Raw genomic sequence first — 13,597 nt, 5'->3', positions numbered from 1 at the left:
AGATTTTAAAATTTCTGTCAAAATATTGCAGTGAAAAACCACCATTCTCCATGGAAAGCAGCTATTTTCAGTGAAAATGCTATTTTATCAAAACTCTATTTTCCATTAAACACAGTTTTGACAGAAATTTTTCAACTATCCTTATTCAGTGTTATGCTCTGTAGTTGGAAATGTTAGCAGTTTTTAGGTTGTCTCTACAACTGCAAAGATTTATAGGAACTTGGCAAAGATGGAAAACACACCAAAAAAAATCTGATTTAAGACTCATCTCTGTCCTTCTATATTACACTCATCCCTGGAAATTATTTAACAGAAGTTTAATAAAATACAAGACAGTGACACAGCACAGCAATGCTACTTCAAAACTATTAATATTTTCCTGATTTTTGTTCCCCCTAAAATTTATTTGCAAAGCATCACACCTCTATTAGCCCTGGATAATTCCTTTTTGGCTTAACAAACTACAGGGGCACTTTTCCCCTAGGCAGGCCCTGGTATCTCTGGTCAGTGTGGTGATTTCAGGATTCTGTAGGTGGAGTTGCCCCTTCCTGTCCTTTGGGATTTGTGGACTGTGCAGAATTCCCTGCTGGAATTACACAGGGCTCCCAGGCTGGCTGCTGCTCCCTGGGTGTCTCACATTACAGCCCAGTCTGAATTAAAACTGGGGGGAAACAGGGAATCAGCAGGTACAAAACAGGTATTTGGAGAATCAGAAACCCACTACTACAGAGGAGAAAGAAGCCCAGAGAACTTCTGAGTGTGGTGTGATAAGCAGCACTTTTTTAAAGCTTTCCAAAATGTATTTACAGGGGTTTGGGGCTCTGCAGCCTCCCCACTGTGTGCTGAACTTTGGCCAAGCCAGCAAATCTTCGGGAACAGGATCCCACCAGTGAAAAGGGGAAGGAGAAGCCACAGCCATGACCTTCACACAGCCCAGCCTCTGCCTGAGCCTGCAAAGGCACCAGGAACTGCAGAGTCTGGAGCACTCTCACACTCCCACCCTTCCTGCTCTTGGGGATGCCTGTCCCACAGGAACTGTGTTGGGATATCAGCTGGTGGAAATCAGGGTCTCTCCACTCAGTCTGGGCCACATTCAGAGCTGCCATGAACCAGTGACACATTGGGGTCACACAATGTTACTGAAAACAGGACCTGGATTTTGTTGTTTCTCTTGTCCCTCCTTCCTCTTCATCTTGCTCCTAACTCACAGAGTCACAATCATCAGCAGAGGGCCCTGAGCTTGCAGTCAGGGCCGTGGGATGAAAGGCAGTCTGAAAGAGCTTTTTAACCCACAATTACACACAGAGCCCATTTGCACACACCAACCAAAGTCAGGCAGAACCCAGGCACAGAACACCTCGGACCTAAGGGAATGAAAGAGCAAAAAAGAAAACCGAGCCTGAAGCAGATCCAGGAGAAGGAATCTTCCATACGACATCCCCACCTGAATGACAAGAGAAGAATGCAGAGAAACAACAGGCTGTTTCCAAATCAGAGAATTGTACACACGTACACTCACAGAGTTTCTGCTAATTGTCTCTGTGGAACCCCTAAATATCCAAAATATCAATATAAATCCTTCCTTCCTGCAAGCCAGCATTCCCCAGCCCGTTCCATCTCTCACTTCCCCCACAAAAATGACAGACTGACTCTAAGCTCCCACCTGCATAAATCTCCTACAGACAACCACAAATATTTTAGCTATGCTGATTTATGGAAGCACAAGCAAGACTAAACCAGGAGATCTATCCTCCATGCATGGTGACTGATGGCTCGCTGCAAATCTTTCCATTTAAAGCACTGTCACTTTTGCAGTTCCATAGAGAGAGAGAGAGAAAAGAGGAATAAAACAACCTGCAGTAATGCAACTTATGGTAGCTCCTGGGGGAAAAAACCCAAACATTTGTGCAACCAGATTTCTTCCAAGTTTTCCTGCATAAGATCCTTGCTACTAATTGAAGAAATTCTCTTTGAGAGAGGATGTGAAAACAGCTGCAAGACCCCTCAAGTCCTCCTCCTCTCCATATTCCATTTTCTAACTTTGACCACAGCAATCCTGATTTACAGCCAATGGGAAGCCAATGGCTTTTTGAGCAGTGTTTTGAGGCTGATGCTTTACTATGCATGGATTGAAAGAATGAACGAAGATGGGGATTCCCTTCTCAAATTTAACTCTATCAGTAAATAAAACCAGGCTGCAGCTCCTGATTCCAGAGCCATTAACAGGAAAGGGTGGAAGAAGCTCTGGAGGCCACTAGACCCAGACAACTCCCCTTGACCTTGGAGAACACCCACCACAGATAGGATCAGTCTGACAAGAAGGAGACCAGCACGGCTGAGTTTGCTCATGGAAGATAAACAAATGAGACAAACTGTGCCCAACAAGAGCCCTGTCAGCGTCTGCCTCGGTGTCTCCACGCTGGGTAACAGCCCCATGGAGGCATGAGCTTGCAGAGGACACTGAGCCCATTTAGTGTTTTAAGATTTGTGTTTTGCACAAGGACATCAACAGGGACAAGTAATGCTGCTGTGACAACACTTCACTGCTCCTCTGCTGAGCAGTTTCAAGAGCTGGGCTGGGACCTGGAGTCACAGAGCAGATCAAGAGGTTTCTGCATCCTGGCTCCACCAGCACCACACTCCCAGCACTGTTCCCTCCCTGGCACTTCCCTTGCACTGGGCTGAGTGGTGCTGAAGGCCCCAGTGTCACCTGTGAGTGTGCTGAAGGTCCTAGTGTCACCTGTGAGTGGTGCTGAAGGTCCCAGTGTCACCTGTGAGTGTGCTGAATGCCCCAGTGTCACCTGTGAGTGTGCTGAAGGCCCCAGTGTCACCTGTGAGTGTGCTGAAGGCCCCAGTGTCACCTGTGAGTGGTGCTGAAGGTCCCAGTGTCACCTGTGAGTGTGCTGAAGGTCCTAGTGTCACCTGTGAGTGGTGCTGAAGGTCCCAGTGTCACCTGTGAGTGTGCTGAAGGTCCCAGTGTCACCTGTGAGTGTGCTGAAGGTCCTAGTGTCACCTGTGAGTGGTGCTGAAGGTCCCAGTGTCACCTGTGAGTGTGCTGAAGGTCCCAGTGTCACCTGTGAGTGTGCTGAATGCCCCAGTGTCACCTGTGAGTGGTGCTGAACGTCCCAGTGTCACCTGTGAGTGGTGCTGAAGGTCCCAGTGTCACCTGTGAGTGTGCTGAATGCCCCAGTGTCACCTGCTGGCACAAGCAGGCTGGTCCCTGCTGCAGCTGGGCTCTTGCTGCTTTGCTGTCCCTGAGTGGTGGCACCGTGGAGCAAATGCCTCTGGGGCAGCTCTGAAATTCACCTAACTCACCAAAGCTTGCTGGGCACGGGGCAGCTGTGTTTTCATGTCCCAGCTCCAGGAAAGAAAGAGGGATAAAAGAGAGCTGCAAGAGGTGTATTATCTCTTAGGAATGCAGAGCAGGACAGGTAGATCTGAACTGCAGTGGGTATTTCAGGGCATGTTACATTATCTACATGGTCATTATACAGAACCATGGGCAGTTTCCTCTCTAGGGTCTCTAAATAATCACTTCCTTTCTCTAGACCTTAACTTCCTCAGTCAGCAAAAGGGGAAAAGTAAATCCACTCTTCTTAGAAATGCCTTTAATGACAAACCTTTGTGCAATACCTAATTGTGCAATATCATTAATAAAGAAGACCAGCTGACAAGTACCTTGGGACATTTCCTTCCATATCAGTGACAAAGTTAAACAAGTTTTTATCTAAGTTTTTCTTCCAATACTCTATAGTGAAACTTGAGAACACCTGTGCTAACAGGAAACTTTGCCTTTTCTTGCTATGATTTAAAAAAATGAAACAAACCAGTGGTAACATTCTGTACTCTTTTTTTTTTACCACCCTGTAAATCCAGCTCAAAGATGGGAAAGGAAAATCCTGATTTGATAAGGAAATTAAAAAGCCAAAGAATTCAGTGACAGACACTCCAGTAAGGCCCAGGTGATTCTCCTGGATCTGAGGGTGAAGCTGTGCACACTGAGACAACTCTAAGTTAAAGCTGGACATGGTTATGCAACTTGCAGAACCTTCAAAAAGACAGTACAACAAAAAAATCAAAGAAAAGCCAGAGAACAGGGATGAAAAAAACACTGGTAAACAACTGGGTGGAAACCACTCCTTTAAGAGTTTGTTTTTGCAGATTATCCTCTTCAAGCTGCAGAAGGAGGCCAGGGAAAGCCTTTGTGATGCACGCCCAGCACACGCTCCTGTGCTCTGTGCGCCTGAGCTCCAGTGCTCACACCGGGTGCAGGAGGAGAGCTCTACTCCACATCTTGAGGCAGGAACGGTGCAATAAACGAGGGGTCCACGGAGTCTTTGCAGTTCACAGGCTTGACCTACTTCAAAGGAGGACCAGGGAGGGCCGTGGCAGGTTCACACTGCGAAGAAATTGTTGCTGCTCCAACCCACCATGGCAGATTGCAGGATGCTGCTGTGAGGTCACCTGAACAGATTCACTACAGAACTCAAAGCCCCAGAGTGACCTATTTTAGGTCTGATAATGAAATAAGCTGCTGGGAATCATTTCCAGAGAAGTACCTGGTCAGTGACTGCAGTGAAATGTCAGTACAGTCAGCACAGCCCTCTCTAGTACTGCCTGACCTGCTCAAAGAAAAAAATACAGCCATGCTCACTTTTAACCCATTATTTGTTTACTTTACCTTTGCATTTTGAGAACCTTACAAAGGACATGCAGTCAGAGACAAACCACACAAACCTCATCAGAATCGCTTTCTAATCTCAGACTCCTGTAAGCCAAAAGTAACTCCACAATGAGAACAATTTAAACCAGAAATTAAACCAGGGGTGTGTTTATGCAGTTGAATAACCAGTGAATGGCCAAAGAAAGAATTAAGAGGCAGGAATTTCAAACCTGAAGCAGTATTTTTTGTGCCAATATTGTTCCTTCTGACTACCAAGCCCTGCACAAAAAAAGATGGCACATATTCATAGTTCACTACCCAATATTAGGACAGATTTTCCAAATGAGCTCAACTCCCAGCTTAGGTACTTAAATGATGGCTGAATTTCCAAAAACACATGGGACAAGGTCAAGGCTAAAATGGTGTTTTGCTTTCTTTTGGTCCACAGAAAATGGAATTTTGGCAAAATCAAGAGGTTTCACTTCAACAGAAAAGAGGAACTTGTTTGCCACAAACCAGGAATTGGCACTCTGAGTCTTTCTGCAACTCCAAGGACTTGTTTTTCATAAAAGCTTCCTACTTGGAAAGACAACAGAAGCCAACAGCCTCAAAGGACAAGAAAGGGCTCCAGGAAAGGAACTGCTTGTCTCTCTCCCCTGACATTCCATGACAAACCAAACACAGACTGTCCCCTGCTCTGACAGCGGAGAGCTTCAGAACACAAAACACAGAGCCCACAGATCACAGGATCCCCACCTCAGCTCTCCTTGTTTCCCCCCAAAGCTGCATGACCTCACTGCTCAGGCACTGATCCTGGATCTGTGCAGGGAATGGGTGGGAGGTGGCTGGATCCTGGCTGGATCCTGGATGAGTCGTTAGCACATTGTGCTCATGCTGCATTTCTCCCAGCATCCAATATTTTTGGTTTTGCCTTGAAAACCAGCACAGGGGATGGAGAAGGCTGGGAATATTTTTTTTTTTTTTGTGCAGAGGAGAAGAAAATGCATTTCAAACTGAGCAAGAAAGCTGCCTCTCCAAACGCCGAGAGGGAAGGCTCAGGAAACCGAGCACGTGCAGGATTTTGCACATATGAAAACGTTCTCACAAAATGGGAGGATCTGTAACTTTGCAGCCTGGATTTTTCCCTCTGCACAGGGACCAAGGACACTGCTGATGTGCTGCAGGTGCCTGGCATGCCAAGAGGAATGGATTTGTTGAGTATGAGCTAAGGATGCCTCTGCCAGCTCCTCTCGCTGCAGGTTGCAGGATTGATGTTATAACAGGCAGACTTCAAAACTGCAAAGAACATTCCTTTAAACACGAGGGTCAGATGGTTCTGATCAAAAGAAAATAAATCAGAAAAGCAAACAAATGCATTTAGGAGGACAAGTTTCACCATGAAAGGCGAGAGGGTCTTTTTTCTTTGGCTGCTATCATCCTGAAAATAATGGTTTGGGGAAGCAGATTTCAATATATGCCATAAAAAAATCAGTGGCCAGCCTGGAGGGAAGGGTAGAACTACTCTGGATGTTCTACCAATGAAATGATTTAATAACATCAGCTAGTACAGCTCATTTATAACTTTCATAAGCTTTCACACTGTATTTTACTCACTTGAGAATTCTTGACAGCTGTTAAGATGCTTTCCAGGCACCCAATTAGGGCAGAGGAATGGTACAATTCCAAAAATTACTTTCAGAATTTGTCAGAAAATTAGAGTAAATGATCGTGACTTCTTTTTCCTTTCAAAGAAAAAGGTATGATAGCTGACATTAAAATGTTTCTGGAGGAGAAAATACTAAGGAAGTATTTGCACGTGGCAAACAGGCTGAAATCTGGGTAAGAACAAATCCACACCAGTTCACAGGGCTGAGGAAATCACTTCTCCAGACAGTCACAGACAATCAGGAAGGTCTGTTGCAGGTTTTATTTTTGGCTTGGTTAAATGTGATATATAAGATTATCAGATACACTGCAGGGAGATAAAGCAGCATAGAACAGAGGCAGATCTGGGCTATTTAATGAAACACCTTCTGGTAACAATTCAGCTATAGAAGAGGTCTGTATCCTGCAAACCTCGCCAGGCTAAGCAGAGGGTCTGACAGCAAAGTGGTGTTTGTATTTTTTGAGGAGTTCATCTGAGTACAAACCTCCCATCTCTGAATGAGCAGGAGGACACACTTCACCAAAACCTGGACAAAGCAGGGCCCAGCTCTGTCCTGCTCCTCTGGCTGTTTGTGACTTGGCTCAAACCCAACTGTCCCCCAGACCTGCTCAGAACAACCAATACCTGGCACGAGGCACATGGCCTGGGCGTAGAAACTATCAAAAATGGATAGCTTGGGCAAAATGGGATGTGCCTAGCCTTGTACAGAAATTTGGAAGTATCCATGCTCCCACCAGGACAAGGTAACGCTGTGTGATCTGCATTTCCCTTACTCATGTGGCTTCAGGATTTTTTGCAGGACAAGAACTTTACACAAACTGGAGAAGAAAGCTCCTGAGCTCAGTTTGTGGCTGACACCAGCTGTTTCTTGCAAAATTTGTCAGGTCACCCTACTTTCTGCATATAAAATATGTTTAAACAATGGTTTCAGATGGATTGAGAGAGCAAGATGAGCACACAGAGCTGAGCTGAAGTGTGCAAAATGCTTCAAAATCCCTCAGCTACAGACACCAAAGCAAATATTCATCATGTTAGAACAGTGCTAGTGTTCAGAAAGCTTTCTTCCCTTATAACTGGGGAATTAACACACCCAGAGCACACACTGCCCCCTTTCTTGAACCAAATTAATTTGGTACTACTGCAATCACAGAGCCTGACATGGTGCTTACATCCCAGCTCATCCCAGTTCCTGGTGTGCGTGTTGTGGACAAATGCAGGGTTTCTGTGCAGGACAGGCAAAGTGCAGAGAGCTGTGAGTGCCAGGAATGGCCAGGGAACAGGGGCTGGGAAATGGGAGTGCATCACTGGCCCGTGCAGACACAGAGCTGCTGCAGCAGGGCAGGAGAGCCCAGCAAAGATCTCCCTGTGATCTCAGTGCCCCTGCACAGATCCTCATCCCACTGAAGCTCATGGAGCTGGATGGTGGCAGCTCATCCAGTGGTACATGGGACAAAAGGCTGGAGCAAAAGCATCCCAGATGGAAATTGCTGGTATGGTTTGTGGGGTGAACTCAACCACTCTATAACATCACAGCTGCTCTGCGTGGCCAAGACAGTGAGTGTCACAGTGAAAGGGGAAGAGGGGCAATCTGAAGGAAGGCTGAAGAGACCTGAAGCCCAGATAGACGTTTGCAAAGGCTGGGCAGAGTGGCAGATGCCTGTCCGGTAATTCCTCCTGCCTTCATCTTCTGAGCTGTGCAGTGGCTGTGACTAATATCAGTCCTCCCACTTCTCCAGCCTAGTCATTTCAGCTGATATTTTAGAGTGTACCACACTGTGCTGACATGCCTCCACCCTCTGCGAGCTTTCCTGTTCTAGAGAGAGACACAGAGAGAATGACTCATGCAGCTCTCCTACTATTTGAGCCTTTAAAGCAAATTCAAAGGAAAGTTTTAAAGGTGCTCTCTTGATTTGGGAATGCCTGGGTGGGGTTTTCTTTTTCTGCGTGCGCTTGTTTTGTCAAATTACATGTAATTTTCCAACCTTTATGATGCTGAGACGTTTTAATAATTCATGAACCTTCCTGACACCGTCAAATTGCAATTTGGAAATGTCAGAGGTACCCACTGGTACAGGCATTTGTGAATGCTACAGGAAAGGAAATGGAAAAGAAGAAGGATGGTAGAATTAGGTTGCTAAATGCCATGTCTGGCTTGTGCTCTGTTTGACAGCCATAATTAAGAGCTGAGGTGGTAAAAAGAGGAAAGTGAAAAACCTGAAAGGAAATGGTATAAAAAAACCCTGATACTGATGCTAATTGGTAACTTTGGAACGTTCTGAGGAAAAAGAAATACTGGAGATTGTTATTTAACTTGCAGAATATTTATGCCACTTTTAAATGCGTAGTATTTTATCACCAAACCTGGGAGCTTTGGGGTGACCTAATTGTGGTCTTTCAGTATCTGAAGGGGCCTGGAAGAAAGGTAGAGAGGGACTATTTACAAGAACCTGGAGTGACAGGACAAGGGGGAATGGCTTCACACTGACAAAGAGTAGGTTTAGATTGGATATTGGCAAGGAATTCCTGGCTGTGAGGGTGGTGGGGCCCTGGCACAGGGTGCTCAGAGCAGCTGTGGCTGCCCCTGGATCCCTGGAAGTGTCCAAGGCCAGGCAGGATGGGGCTTGGAGCAACCTGGGATAGTGGAAGATGTCCCTGCCCATGGCAGGGGTCGAACAGGTTGAACTTGAAGGTCCCTTCCAACCCAAACCAGCCTGGGATTACAAAAGGTACAACAGCAATTAATCCTGACTGCAATATGAGCAAAGAGACAATAAAACCAGCAGGAAATAAAGACTTGAAAGTACCTCTGTGGGTTTGACTAAACTTGAGCTGTTTTGAAGGATCAGGCTGTATTTCAAGTCTTCATGAGGACACTGCAGATCCTGCTTGCAGCTTCACCCAAACACAGCTGATGATGATGGCAATGACCATGACCAAAAAGGAGCTGGATCACGACAAGGCATATCCTCATCCATGGGCACTGCATGCAGCCAGTGACATGCTATGGCCATGTCACAAAGAGGAACATTTTGTCATGTAAAAGTGCAACACTATTAAAGCAGTGAGGGACACTCCACACTCTCTCTGGGGAGTTTTTTCCGGTGCTGGTAAAGAAGTTCTGCCTCGTGTCCAGGTGGAACTCTCTGGGCTCAGTCCCTGCCTGCGGCTCTGGGCCCTCAGAGCAGAGCCTGGGCCCTGCCCTGCACACAGGGACACCCAGGGCTGGGGCCCCTCTCAGCTGGGGCTCCTCTCCAGGCTGAGCAGCCCCAGCTCCCTCAGCCTTTCCTGGGCACGGAGATGCTCCAGGCCCTTCCTCAGCTCCGCAGCTTTCGCTGGGCCCTCTCCAGGATCTCCCTGTCCCTGCTGTGCGGAGGAGGCCAGAGCTGGACACAGCACTCCAGACGTGCCTGGCAGGGCTGTGCAGAGGGACAGAGTCACTCCCTGTCCCGCCGGGAATGGCCGGGGTCACTCCCAGCGCCGCCGGGAATTCCCGTCCCGGCGTCCCCGGCTGAGCTGAGGGGGCCCGCACGCGCCGGCGCCCCCTGGCGGCCGCTGCCCGCCCCGTCCCCGTCGGGGCTCCCGGGGCGCCGCGGCCGCAGACGGGGCGGGAGCGCCGGGAAACGGCCCTGGGGCGGCCCGAGGGATGGAGCGGGCCCGGGAGTGTCCCAGGAGCGCCGGGAAACGGCCCTGGGGCGGCCCGAGGGACGGAGCGGGCCCGGGAGTGTCCCGGGAGCGCCGGGAAACGGCCCTGGGGCGGCCCGAGGGACGGAGCGGGCCTGGGAGTGTCCCGGGAGTGTCCCGAGAGCACCGGGGAACGGCCCTGGGGCGGCCCGAGGGACGGAGCGGGCCCGGGAGTGTCCCGGGGCAGGGGCCGAGCAGCAGCTGCCGCCTCCCGCGGGGCCGCCCGGGAAGAGGCGCCGTCGGGAGCGCTCCCTCCCTCTGGCTGGGATCCCTCCATCCCTCCGGCCGGGAGCCCTCCATCCCTCCGGCCGGGATCCCTCCGTCCTTCCGGCCCCATCCCTCCGGCCGGGAGCCCTCCATCCCTCGGCCCGCAGCTGCCGGGGTGGATCCCCCGGTGGTTTTTTTTTTTGCAGCCGTCGGGTCCCACCTGCGGACTTTGCCTCATTCACCCCCCGAGCCCCGCACCGCGGCCCTGCCCGCTGTGAGCCAAGCGGGTGCGGCAAAGACGGGTCGGTGTGTCCAGGATAGGGCAAAAACCCTGAGCAAAACCCTCGAATCACGAGCACAAAAGTGGGGATGGAACTAAGGTTCTTCTGAAGACGCAGAACAAACCTCCCCCAAACCTCTTCGCAGTTAACGCGGATGAAACACTGGAAAAGCCTTTCCAATTCATTCACCTCCCCAGTCTCTTTGACGGGGTAAGTGTTGCCATCCCACGGCCAGGCCAAGCCGTGAGCTTGCCCGTCCTCCCGGTTCCGTGTCAGCAGCGCCCAGGAGCAGCGTCTGTCCCAGTGGGACTCTGAGCCGACATATGTCAGTGACTCACCCAGGCGCCTGCCGGATCATTAGACCATGAATACTTCTCAAAAAGACACAGAACAGAAAAAAAAAAAAAAAAAAAAAAAAAAAAAAAAAAAAAAGCCGCCCAATAGCAGCTTCTGAAAAAAAAATAAATAAAGGGACACCAACAAACAGCATCAACACTCTCAGCCAGCTCAACCCTCCTCACAGCCGGACTGTTTGTCTGACCTGGGAGGCAGCATTTTATCACTTAGAGATTGCAAGTTCGATTGCAAAGCCTAGGCTGATGGCTGGCTGGATAATTTGTCTCTCAGCTCCGAAAGAAATGATGGAAGTCAATTTGACAGCTGTGAGGCTCCCTAAGGATTCCAGACCCAAAGTGCACGGAGCAGTGACAGACACGCCGATGCGCTGAATATCAATGAAGCTCTGCCTGGGAATAATGCTGAGGCAATACAAATTGCACATGTTCAGCTGGAAGGTTATCACTATCATTAGAGTTATTAATTATTGTTATTATTATTTCTATTATTAAGATGTAACAGAAGCCAAAGGCTCCTCGTGGTGTTGTAGAAAGTAGATGAGTTCCCAGCTCTGACTGACACGCTGCTCTCCAGGTCAAGCAGCACATGGATGGAATTATGGAATTACTGATGTTGGAAAAGACCTCCAAGACCATCGAGTCCAGCCTTTGACTCACCCCCACCTTGTCACCAGCCCAGAGCCCTGAGTGCCACATCCAGGCCTTCCTTGGACACCTCCAGGGATGGACACTCCAAACCTCCCTGGGCAGCTCCTGCCGAGGCCTGAGCACCCTTTCCATGGAGAAATTCCTCCTGGTGTCCAACCTGAACCTCCCCTAGCACAGCTCGAGGCTGTTTCCCCTCGTCCTGTCCTTTCTTCCTGGGAGCAGAGCCTGCACCCTCCTGTCAGGGTGTTGTGGAGTGGAGCTACAGAGGGTTACACCAGATCCTACACCAGAAACAGCCACAGAGCTTCCCACTGGCTGGAGAAGCAACAATCCTGGGGTCAGGGAAGAAATGGACTCATTTGGGCCCAGCTTTCCTGGGAGTGGAAGTTCCATTGCCCTCTCTTGTCACGGTGCAGGGAGTAGCTCCATGGATCTGGGAATGATCAGGCAGGAAAGGCAGAACCAAAGGGTGAGGACAGAAGTGCTCATGGTTCTGGTGTATGTTAAACCAACAACACAGACCTGCTGAGCTGGGAACTGCAGAACTTGGCCATCAGTACCTACCAGACTGCACTTTATAAGTTTAAAATAATAACACTCAAGCCCCTATAGCTCAGTTTCTGGGATGGGTGGCAATAAAACTGAACATCCCTTGCTGTCATTTGCAAACACAGGTGTTCTCATGTGAAAGCCAACTTAGATTCTTTGCTTATTCCTACTTCTCCGGCTCCCTTGGCAAGCCTTGGGCAGTTGGCTTAAAGATCTTTTAAATCTGAAGTCAAATGCAGCATAGAAAAAAAAAAGAGGGAAAGGAGAAGAACCCCCACTTCTAAGCAAAATTACTTTTCTGCTCATATTCAAAACCATCCCTTTTTTGCCATTTGGAGGAAGAGGGATCAATTAAAGCAATATACTATAACCTGCTTACATAGCAAATTTATTCCTGAAAAACAGATTTACAAGGGAAACTCAGCTCAGTGGCAACACCATCAATTCAGTCTGAAGCAGCACGATTGTTTGGCTAAAACTATGGCAACTGCACAGACACTAACATGCAATCCTGCTTTATTAAATCAAACCTCCAGTGAATCTGTTATCACCATAGTAACACTTAGTTATTACATGGAAACATGTGGAACTACAGTTGGATATTAGCATCTGGTTAGCATCTGCACAGTCTCTTATTCATATTACTAAAATTATAATCCAGGCAGTGAAAAACTTAAGTAAAACTGTAGCTTTAAAGCCAAGTCCTGGTCTCAGGTGCATTATATTTAATGTACAGGTCTTTGGTACATTCCCCATATCTGGGTTTATAATTAGGGGCTTGAGGTGGTATTTGGAGGTTAGTTTATGTATCTCCTAGGATGTAAATGCACACAGTGTTGGTTGTAATAACATCCAGGCAAAAAATTGCAAAACCATACGATAATTGCAAGTGACCTTCCCCTAAGTGCTCTCCCCAGCAGGTTTGCAGGGCCTGCTTCGAGCATTCCCGAGCTCTGAGCACTTCCAAGCAGAGCTTGTTTGAGTCTTATTTATTTTAAGCCACCTGCCACAACATTTTTCCTGTCTTCTTCCTCCCACAGAAAGTGTGGCAGTTTGTATTCAGGCCAGGGCCATTTTGTGAATAAAGCTCAGAATTCTGCAGGGGTTGGTTTAAGGCCCAAATATCTACACACGGGATGAGAAGTGGCTGAGTTGTATCACTAGAAAGAGAAATTCCTGGGCTAAAAAAGATAGGAATAAAAAAGGAAAACTAGTAGTTTTCTTCTGGGCTAATAATAGATTGTGATATACTTTTTCCCCCTGCTGCCATTTGAAGCCCACATATTTTAACTACCAGTAATCAAGTTTCTAGATTTATAGAGAGATGGAAACTAGTAAATATTCTCTGTTATTTAAACATAATTTCTCATTTTTCAGGCTATAGCAAGGAGAAAATATAAGATGGAACAAAGTGTTGCACACTATTCAAAATATGCCTCTCCTTGCCTGAGCAAAGTTTGTCATGCCAAAGGAAGGAACAGTTTCAAGCACACTCAGATTTTAAGGAAGTCAGTAAATTGAGACATACATATTCATGATGGGTTTC

The 13,597-nt window shown here is 47.9% G+C and overlaps 1 long non-coding RNA gene across 3 annotated transcripts in view; it reads right to left on the bottom strand.

Annotated features, from left to right (window-relative positions):
* The window catches only part of LOC128818191 (uncharacterized), a 113,566-nt gene that overhangs the window by 17,870 nt on the left and 82,099 nt on the right, over positions 1-13,597 (bottom strand). The window contains exon 1 of one of the 3 annotated variants that reach the window (XR_008440407.1): positions 9,134-9,544. The exons of the other annotated variants lie outside the window; for them this stretch is intronic. This is a non-coding gene — a long non-coding RNA (uncharacterized LOC128818191). Of the gene's footprint in view, positions 1-9,133; positions 9,545-13,597 lie in introns of those variants that run through there. 3 annotated transcript variants of the gene reach the window in all.

Source organism: Vidua macroura, chromosome 23, assembly GCF_024509145.1.
Source record: "Vidua macroura isolate BioBank_ID:100142 chromosome 23, ASM2450914v1, whole genome shotgun sequence".
Lineage (NCBI taxonomy): Eukaryota > Metazoa > Chordata > Aves > Passeriformes > Viduidae > Vidua > Vidua macroura.
This window is presented reverse-complemented; position numbering and strand designations above follow the sequence as displayed.